Raw genomic sequence first — 11,100 nt, forward strand, 5'->3', positions numbered from 1 at the left:
TGGACGAGATGGCTAGTAGTAGTGGAGGGCTGACAGAGGATGAAGATATGGATATAGGATGGTCTAGGATAGAGAATAAGAAAAGGGGAGGAGGAAAAGAAAAGGTTAAAAAAGGAACGGCAACTGGAAAACGAGCGTTTGACGACGAGGGAGACAGACCTGAAATAAGAAAGAAAATAATGGTGGAAGATATAAAAATTATACTAAAATTTAAAGCAGGGCAGGATATGTTTGGAGTAAGTCCTATCAGTTTGTCAAACGGAATAAAGAAAGCGATTGGGGATGTAGAACTTGTTAAAGTGTTACGTGATGGAAACCTGCTGATCATTTGTAAAAATGCTGAACAAAAAAATAAGACTCTTAAATTACAAACCGTGTGCAAAAAGGAAGTGCTGGAACGAAAGATTGTTGGGGAAGAAAGAGGAGTAAGAGGAGTAATTACAGGAATTCCTGTTGGTGAAAATCTGGATGAGTTAAAGAAAGTAATAAAAGGAGGAGATATTACAGGCATGAAGAGATTACAGGCCTCCAGGAATGGAGAAAAAGTGGACAGTACGTCAATATTACTAGAGTTCAAAAATAAAGTTCTGCCAGAAAGAGTAATGGTAGGTTATATGAGCTTTAATGTGAGAGTCTATACTCCACCCCCTCTCAGGTGCTTCAAATGCCAAAGGTACGGACATATTGCTAATGTTTGTAAAGGGAAACAGAGGTGTGGTAGATGTGGGGGTGAACATCCGTATGGTGAGTGTGGGAATAGTCCTGTCAAATGTTGTAACTGCGGGGAAAGTCATACTGCAGCATATGCAGGATGTGTGATAAGAAAAAAGGCAGTTGAAGTTCAACAAATCAAAACAGACAAGAACATTACATATGCAGAAGCAGTGAAAGTGGTAAACAGCAAGGAAACCGTTCAGAAAACAAACTATGGAGAAAAGAAAACTACAGATAACAACCAAGAAAATATCACACTAGAAAAACTGATTCCATTCATGGCATACATCATAAACTGCTCAGAACAGGCAAAGACTAAAACGGAAAAAATAAAGATTATTGTAAAGGCAGCAGCAAGGTTTTTTAATGTAAAAGATTTGTCTTGGGAAAAAATCCACAATGAACTCACTGGAGAAGGATCGTCTGAGGCTGAGGCTTCTCAAAACATCACATAATTTTAATATTACAATGGAACGCCCGCAGTCTCATAGCAAATGGTCAGGAATTTAAAGGCTTCATTAATACCTTAACTACAAAACCGGACATTATATGCATTCAAGAGACATGGCTCAAACCAGCATTACAGTTTAGCATTCATGGATATTCAGTCCTGCGCAAAGATAGGAGTAGAGGGAGTGGAGGAGGTTGTGCTATATTCATAAAACAAAATCTGAAATTTATCCAAATCCATACAACACCGGATCTAGAAGTCATTGCTATAGAAGTTTGGACAAATGAGGGTAATATTAAAATCATAAATTACTACAATCCATGCAAACAATTAGAAAAATCAAAACTCGAATCAATCATAGAACACTGGAGAGGGAAAATAGTTTGGTGTGGGGACTTCAACGCACATAGCACATTATGGGGTAATCAAGATGATTATAACGGCGGGATTCTAGAAGATATAATTGAAGAAAAGGAGCTAGTAATATTAAATAACGGATTAGGCACTCGGGTGGATTTTGTTAGGGGTAAAGAATCTGCTATTGATCTAACGTTGGTTTCCCAACCTCTAGCTGATATTAGCAGTTGGAGAGTAAGCACAGAAAGCACAGTAGGTAGTGATCATTACCCAATTTTTATCAACATAGGAATAGATACAGAGCAAGGCCAAATAGAGATTAAAGGGAGATGGAAATTTGAAAAGGCAGACTGGAACAAATTTAACATGATTAGCGAGATCAATATGAAAAATATAGATACAAATAAACCAATAAATGAATTGAACTTGGAAATTAGTAGATCTATAATTGATACAGCCAAAAGCTCTATACCTAAAAGTAAGGGAATCAAAAAGAAGAGGTTAGTACCATGGTGGACATTAGAATGCACAACAGCAATTAAACAGCGAAATAAGACATTTAAAGCTTTGAAAAAGAATATGTGTTTCCAGAATCTGATAACTTATAAAAGGAAACAAGCAGAAGTTAGGAAAATTATAAGAAATGCTAAAAGGGATTATTGGAGAAAATACTGTGAATCACTGGGGAAAAATACTCCATTAAATAGGGTATGGAATACTATTAAAAAAATGTCTGGGAACTCAAGAGACTATTATTTCCCAATAATTAAGGATAATGGAAATATTATAATAGATAATAAAAGTAAATCTGAAGCCTTAGCTAAAGTATTTGCAAAAATACATAGTACGGAGAATCTGAATAATAATGAAAAAAGAGGACGTGAAATAACATTAAGGAGGAATATTGAGTTGCTTGATAATGATGAAGATAATGAGGATGCTATTAATATGAAATTTTCTTTAATAGAACTAAATAAAGCATTGAAGAATTCCAAAAAATCAACTCCGGGCAAAGATCAAATTAATTATTGCATGCTGAATAATCTTAGTGATGTGAGTAAGGAAATATTATTAGAATTATATAATAAGGTGTGGGAGGAAGGAAAACTACCAAACAAATGGAAAGAAGCCATTATTGTCCCTATTTGTAAACCTGGGAAGGATGTAAATTTAGCAGAAAGTTATAGACCAATTGCTCTAACATCATGTGTAGGTAAAGTTATGGAGAAAATGATAAATAACAGACTAAATTATTTTTTAGAATCTAAGGAGAAAATAAAGGTATATCAATTTGGATTTAGGAAAGGGCGAAGTACGATAGATCCAGCAGTATGTCTGGAACATGAAATTAGACGGGCCCAGGCTAACAGGGAAAGTGTGATTGCAGTTTTTCTGGATGTGGAGAAAGCATATGACATGTTGTGGAGGGAAGGGTTATTGATTAAAATAAAACAAATGGGTTTAAAAGGTAAAATAGTTAGATGGATACAAAATTTTTTAACTGAAAGAAGTATCAGTGTAAAAAATAAACGGTGAAATAAGTTCAAATTATCAAATGGAAAATGGTACTCCCCAAGGCAGTATAATTAGTCCAATATTATTTAGTATAATGATTAATGATATTTTTAGGAATGTAGATAAATCTTGTGGCGTCTCATTATATGCAGATGATGGGGTTATTTGGAAAAGGAGCAAGAATACAGAATTTATTGAAAGGAAAGTACAAGAGGCATTAAATAATGTAGAAAAGTGGGCATTAGAATGGGGATTCAGATTTTCAACATCCAAATCAAAATTTGTTGTTTTTACAAATAAAAAATTAAATCCTAATATCAGTCTCAAACTGTATGGGGACAACATCGAAAGAATAGATCAATTCAAATATCTAGGCATCTGGTTTGATAAAAAACTTACATGGAAAATACACATAGATAATATTGTAGGAAAGTGCAAAAAAGTTCTAAATATAATTAGATGTTTGAGAGGTAAAGAATGGGGTGCAGATAGGAAAGCATTAAAAACAATATACGTTGGGTTAATAAGGTCAATTTTGGACTATGGAAGTATTTTATATAATTCAGCTTCAAACACATTACTAAAACAAATAGACAGAATACAATATCAAGCTTTAAGGCTTTGTTGTGGAGCTATGAAAACTACCCCAGTCTCAGCTCTGCAGGTTGAGATGGGGGAAATGCCACTAGAATTTAGAAGAACACAGATAGCCGTAACTTACTGGGCCAATATTAAAGGGCATAATGAAACTCATCCTCCACTAAACACTCTTCAACCGTGTCAAGAAAAAGAAAAGAAACAATTTAACAGTTTTGGATGGAAAATCATAGATAAAACTGAAAATGTCAGAATAAATAATTTTCAAATTAGTCCTGCGGTTGCTCTTCCTACTGTCCCACCATGGATCACTAGACAGATCACCACTGACCTAAGCTTATTGAAACGAGGGAGAGAATTAGATAGTACTACAGTGGAAAGATACATAGACAGGGAATATTCACAATATATTCAAATCTATACAGATGCATCTAAAATGATAAAAAATAAAGTTGGTGTAGCTTTTGTAATACCAGATTTAAATATTATGAAAAATAAAAGAATACCTGATAAACTAACAGTATATACAGGAGAATTAGTGGCAATCTGTATGGCTTTAGAGTGGGTCGAAGACAGTGGAGGAAAAAAGGTCATTATTTGCTCAGATTCAAGTAGCGCAATAATAAGTATTCAGGAGGCACAATCAAACTCAAGGCAAGATATTATATTAGAAATAACTCAATTAATTTTCAGGATTAAAAGTAATGGGTCTGATGTCAAATTATTATGGATTCCAGCTCACATTGGGATTGTAGGAAATGAATTGGCGGACAAATTTGCTAAGAATGCTGCAAAAAAAACCAACGTGGATTTAAATATTAAAATAAGTAAAAGTGAGGTCAAGAATATAATAAAACTATATTGTAAAAATAAATGGCAAGAGCAATGGGATAGAGAAAGCAGTGCTAGGTATTATTATAGCATCCAGAAAACAGTTGGGGACTCAAGGAAAGGTAATAGAATAAAGAAAGAAGAAGATATAATATCGAGGATGAGATTTGGGCACACGGGATTAAACAGCACACTGAAAATAATTAACAAACATGATACAGGTTGTTGTAATCACTGTGGACAAACAGAAACAATAGAACACATTTTCATGGAATGCAATAAATATACACACGAAAGAGAAATGTTAAAAAGAGAATTAAATACAACTAAATTAGAGATAAAGGAATTGCTGCAAAGATCGTCTGGGGATATAAGTTTTAACAGCATCTTTAGGTTTTTGAGAAGAACAGGGAATTTGGAAAGGATTTAGTTGTTTTTTTTAGAATCTTGTCCATACTCCAATCCAGAAGGTGGCGGTAATGCACCTTAAGCTGTTTGCCAACCGCCATAAAAAGACAAGAAGAAGAAGAAGAAGAAGAAGACACTTCCTGCTTTGCGAGTCTTTGCACTAAAGAGAAATGTCTCTCTTTTCAACATCTTTGCTTAATTTGCCAATCTTTTCTTTCGCTGCTGAGGAGGAAATCGCAGCGGCGAATTCTCGAACTAATAAACGTGAAAGGATAAAAGTTCTTCCATGAAGAAAATCTCCACAGCTGTCAAGGTAAGAAAAGACGTAGCTTAGCAAGCTAACCGTTAGCTACAACATATGAAGTACATAAACATCGAGATAAAGAAGCCTAATTTAGTGTGCTACATTATTTGGAGTGTTTGAGACAGACATGATATAAAATCTTTAATTATATTTTTATGAGGTTCCATTAGTGCCAAACATATGTTTATGTGTATGTAGCGTGCTGTGTATATGTAAGGTGATGTGTTAAGTGAATCAATCTATTATACAATTATTACTTGTTTAAAGCTAAATATGTTATAACAAGTATTAATTATATGTGTGTGTGTGTGTGTGTGTGTGTGCTAAAAACAGATCTATTTTAGATCTCACTGGGTGTTGAAAAAAGAAATGTTGGCTTATTTCTGTAGAAGTGCAGCAGGTGAAGGTTTTTGTAACCATGTAGTTGCACTTTTTTTTTACCAGACTGCCCACTACTCCCAACTCCAGCTGCCAACTGGTCCTCCTGTCTCCACAGTCTCCTCCTGTACTGGCCCGCACAAGAGATTTACAAAGATGACACAGACAAAGAACACAGGTAGAAAAATAAAATAAGAGTGGAACACATTATTTTCTGTTACATTATTTAGTATATGATGGTTATGATTCTCATATCAATAATTGTAATAACTTTCCCACCTGTATATTATTAGTGCCATGTGAAATTTGTCATAGTCTCAATATTACTTGTGTCAAATATATTTTTCTCTCCTAACTTGTTTAGAATTGTTTGTTTTTGTAGGTAATGAATAATGCAGGTTCAACCTCTATGACTTAGTAATATTTGCAAGTTAAGTAAAAATCTTAACTCTCAGATCTGTCCCACTGTGTCCTACCAAATTGCTCATTTGTCTCTTTACATTTATTTATTTTTTATTTTGACGTATTTTTATGTTTATTTCTTGTAAGGGAATCCATCCTGAACCTGCCAGCGAGGTGGTGGTGGTGGTGTGAAAGCCCAAAACTGTGGTGAAAAGATGTTTGCACTCCACGCTTTGCAGAGCTTTCACAGGTATAACCTTTGGGTTAATGTTTTTATGTCCATGTTTCCTTTGTCAAAACTTATTGTGATTCTGTCACTCGTGTGTTTGTAGGACCACTTCCAGATCCTGACATCCTGGCATCGGGAGAAAAACCACCAGCTGGAGTCCCAACCACTTATCACACTTATCCTAGAGATGGTCTCTCTGCTTTGGAGCTGGTACCATCCAGACTTGGTCCTGTGCCACAGGGCTCACTGAGGTCTCACCAGTGCCCACCTGAGAAGTCCTGCGCAGCATCATTCTGCACCACATGGCTCCAGACCTCCCTGCTCTTCCTTCGATGCTGCATAGTCTTCCCAACATGTGTTTTGTGCCCACACTCGATCAACTTATGCACCTTCAGTCTCTGCAAGTGTCACATGAAGTACAGGCCAGAACCAGGGAGCAGTCCAGATGTCCCGCGTGGGTACAGCTTAAACAACCAAGGCTTACTGCTAGCTGTTTCCACTTTCCGTGTTGCTTACAGAGGAAGTGCGGAAGAGGAGTCTGCTGACAGCACTGGCAGCTCAGATGATCAGGGGGTACACTAAACAATAACTATTGAACGGTATGGTGTGATGAATGGATTGATGATTGATTGATTGATCAGATGAAGTCTAAACTGGACATGTTTTACTTCAACACCTTCATCCATGTGTTTATATCAATGCAGCAAGAAACATAAAATTTATAAATCACCCTTTTGTTCCTTCATATTTTTAATCAGTCTCAATATGTGTGAATCACTGTAAATACTATATCCTGATGCTGCTCAATGATCCAGGTAGGAAAATCTAAAAAAAGTTAAGTCTGGTCCTCTGGACATTCAAAAAGCAAAACAACAAAACAAACACACACAAAATGTAGAAACGTTTCGTCTCTCATCCAAGAGACTTCCTCAGTCTGAGGTGCTGTATTCAGCTCAGTCTCTTAAATAGCACCTTCTCAGAGTGGATCAACCAGTTTGCTGCTGACAACCATGTGTAAATGTGTGAACCATTTATTACTTCATTTTATGCTTATGCTTAATAAATGTTTTAATGTTAAATGGTTATTGTTGCACCGGGGTCTGAGAGAAATGTAATTTCAATCCTGTACATGTTGCAGTTTTTGACAATAAAAGTGACTTTGAGCAGCACCTCAGACTGAAGAAGCCTTTCGGATGAAAGACGAAACGTTTCTACCTTCTTCTTTTTTTTTGTTTGTTTTGGTTTTTTGAATGTCCAGAGGACCAGACTTAACTTTTTAGATGTAAATACTGTAAATAGTTATTCATGAAAAATACATAAATGTGCCAATTTATTTAATTTGAAATTACATAATTTGATAAAATATCTATAATCCACTATCAATTTATAGTGTATGGTTATAAAATGTTAACTTAAATAGTTAAATGTTTTTTGTTTTTACTAGATATTGTAAATTGCACTTGTTTTCCTTGTAATTCAACTGAATCAATCCACAAATAAAAAACAGTACAGTATGCTGCTCAAGTGTGTTTTAATTGAAGAATGTTTAAAATAATTCAAAACAAACTATCTACCGGTAACTACGTAACACTAGAACAATTTACATACATGTGACAAGCTTGGGTATGGATGTTATTTTTATTTTATAAACTTACTGCAACACCACCTTAGGACTTTCACCCAAGGACATCATTTATACACAGAAAAGACACTTGGGTTTGTTTACCAGTAAACACTGTGGAACGGAACTACACGAGTCTCAACTGTCACCTTCAACCTGGAATATAAATATGAAATTAACAAAAATAAATATGAATAATACTTAAGAATTGCAAAACAAACAAACATGGGCCTCACATTCACATACAAAAATCCAAAAGCCAGTCAGTCTTCTCTCAGGTAAGACACTGCCTAATAATGGTGACTCAAGCAGGCTGTGTGAGTGCAGTAAAGCATGGTAGGACAGATACGGTTGTTTTCTTGCCCCACAAGAACAACCAGGAACTGAACAAAAGCAACAGCGCAGAGACTGAGCCATTTTCCTCACTGTCTAACACTATAGCCACAGGAAGTTGTGGCATTTTCTAACAATGTTGTCCAGAACAGCTAGCGCCATTGCAGCCACGCAAAATTCTGCAGGCAGCTGTTTGAACAGCTAAGTAGCAGCCGCGGGTCCTACGCGTCATTTCTTAATTCAAGATATCTAAAAGTGTCATTCTGACTAGTCATAATTACATTCGAGATATCTTGAATTGTAATTACGGATGTTTGACCCGTCAAATGACAAATAAAGTGACGTCATTCAAGATATCTTGAATTACATTTTGACTAGTCAAAATGTAATTCAAGATATCTTGAATTGTTATTCTGACTAGTCAGAATGTAATTCAAGATATCTTAAATTAGCATTCTGACTAGTCAAAATGTAATTGTGCCTAGTCAAAACTCAATTTAAGATATCTAGAATGTAACTACAGATAGTCAGACTACTCGATTTTATGTTAAAAGGGCTTGCCATACCAGAGTGAGGAACAACTTCTACCCTGAGGCTGTTAGACTCATGAATCTCTAACCAGGATAATAACAGTGAAAAATCACATCATGCTGCCGATCTGTTTCATGTTGTTGTGTTCATGCGTGCTCATCTGCTCACACAGACTCATGCTCGTGCTGCTGTTTGGCGTATTGTTTTTGTACTACTAGTGCTTAGTGTATTTTTAGTTTACGTTTATCTTAGTTCATATCTTAGATGTTATTACTGTTTTTGGTATGGTATGGTATATAGTTTATTCATTTTAAAAAAGTACAAAACAATTCCATAAAAATATAAAAAAAAAGATACAAAAGATTTAAAATGAAAGGCAGCAGAAAGAAGAAAAAATCTTATTATATCTGCCCCTTTTTTTCAAACAATTATTTCAGACATAATAATCTTCAAGTAACAGAACAAAATGAATAGCTTTCTAATTTTTCTAATTCTAATACAAAACACACACTAAGCTACTTCATATTTACTTTTTTAACAATTCAGCTTTGATCTTTTTCTTAAATGTACACATTGACTTGGCATTTTTCACATCACTCTCTAGACCATTCCACAATCCAACTCCTTGGATTGAGGTAGATCTTCCCTTCAGACTAGTTCTGAATTTTGGTTTGACAAATATCTCTATCCCCTTAAGATTGTAACAACTTTGTCTTTTAACAAAATTTCTTTGAATATTTAATGGTAATGTGTTATTTTGAGCCCTATACATAACTGATAAAATACTATAATCTACCAAATCATGGAACTTTAATAACTTCAGTTGATAAAATAATGTGCTTGATGGGTGACTGTAATGCTTTCTGGTGATAGTTCTTACAGCTCTTTTCTGTAAAATAAAAATAGGTTTTGTAAATGTTTTACACGCTTTCCCCCAAACATCAATGCAATAGATTAAACGTGGAACAATGATTGTGTTATACAACATGTACAGAGCTTTATCATTTAATAATTCCCTGACTTTGTATAGTACTGCAATAGATTTAGATATTTTTGTTCTTACAAAATTTATGTGATTTTTCCATGTTAGCTGTTCATCAATGATTACACCCAAAAATTTCATCTCATTAACTCTACAAATCTCAACACCCTCAATTTTAAATGGATCATCAACAGTTCTCTTTTTGTTACTAAATATCATGTATTTAGTTTTATCTAAATTTAATGATAATTTATTAAGTTTAAACCAAGTTTGTATTTTATCAAATTCTGTCTTCATCAATTCCAGCATCCGTTTTACATCTTTACCCAAACAAAAAAAAAGTGGTGTCATCTGCAAAAAGGACACATTTGAGGAGTCCTGATACATTCACTAAGTCATTCACATATAAAATAAATAACTTTGGTCCAAGTACAGAGCCTTGAGGAACTCCACAAGTGATATTGCACAGGTCAGATCTTACACCATTTATTTGTACAAACTGTTTCCTATCTTTTAAATAGCTAGATACCCAGTGTAATGCTGGTCCTCTTATACCATATTTATTTAATTTTTCAAGGAGAATAGTGTGGTCAATAGTATCAAATGCGTTTTTAAAATCAACAAAAATACTAACACAATACTGTTTTTGATCGACAGCAGTAGTTATTTGTTCTATTATTTCCATGAGAGCCATTGATGAAGAGTTTTTTGCTCTAAACCCATACATTTTATTGTTTGATGTAACTAGGACCCTGTGTACACAATTTCGTTCCACCACTTTTACCACATGTGGTGCGAATGACAAATAAAGAACCTTGAAACCTACAAAGTAAGTAAATTATACAAATTTTAACTTTTTTTCTTCAACTTGGGATACTCAATTTCTCCAGAGTAAAAAAAAAAAAAAAAATCACATATAAATAAATATTATATATATATATGTATACTGTACAATCTTCTGTGATGCCCCTGACCCAAAAAGAAAGAAGCAGGTAAAGATAATGGATGGATGGATGTAATCCATTTTTTCCTTTTGTCTCAAAATATATAAATATCAGTAAATGTTAACAGTCATTTGAGGTTTTTAGTTTTATAATTTCACGCCTACTGGCCAGAAAAGCCCCCTCTAATAAATTTTAAAGAGGCCAATGGGCCACCAGTTGATTATGAAAATTGTATCAGGCTTTGCAGCTCTGGACACATTTAAATTATTGAACGAAAGGACAGAAATGGCGCTTTTGATCATAAAGGTTGCAGACCCCTGCTCTAGTCTCTTTTGCCTTTTCTGCTTGTATAATGCGATGTTCACGAACAATCTGAATCTTTTGAACGACTCTTTAAAAGGAACGGCAGGAACTGAGACGCAGGGAGACAATCTTTTTTCATTCCTCCTCATGTTTGCTGCACCGAGACGAAGAAGAACAAGCGAAAGGGAGAAGCGCAGCAG

General features: G+C 34.7%; 1 long non-coding RNA gene across 1 annotated transcript; it reads left to right on the forward strand.

The window, feature by feature from the left end:
* Positions 1-5,005: 5,005 nt before the first annotated feature.
* Positions 5,006-6,831, forward strand: LOC119419966. The gene is made up of 4 exons (XR_005187282.1): positions 5,006-5,186; positions 5,622-5,733; positions 6,105-6,207; positions 6,290-6,831. It is a non-coding gene; the product is annotated as an uncharacterized LOC119419966 (long non-coding RNA).
* The last annotated feature ends 4,269 nt before the right edge of the window (positions 6,832-11,100 follow it).

The sequence above is a fragment of the Nematolebias whitei genome, chromosome 14, assembly GCF_014905685.2.
Source record: "Nematolebias whitei isolate Nwh7 chromosome 14, NemWhi1, whole genome shotgun sequence".
Taxonomy (NCBI): Eukaryota; Metazoa; Chordata; class Actinopteri; order Cyprinodontiformes; family Rivulidae; genus Nematolebias; species Nematolebias whitei.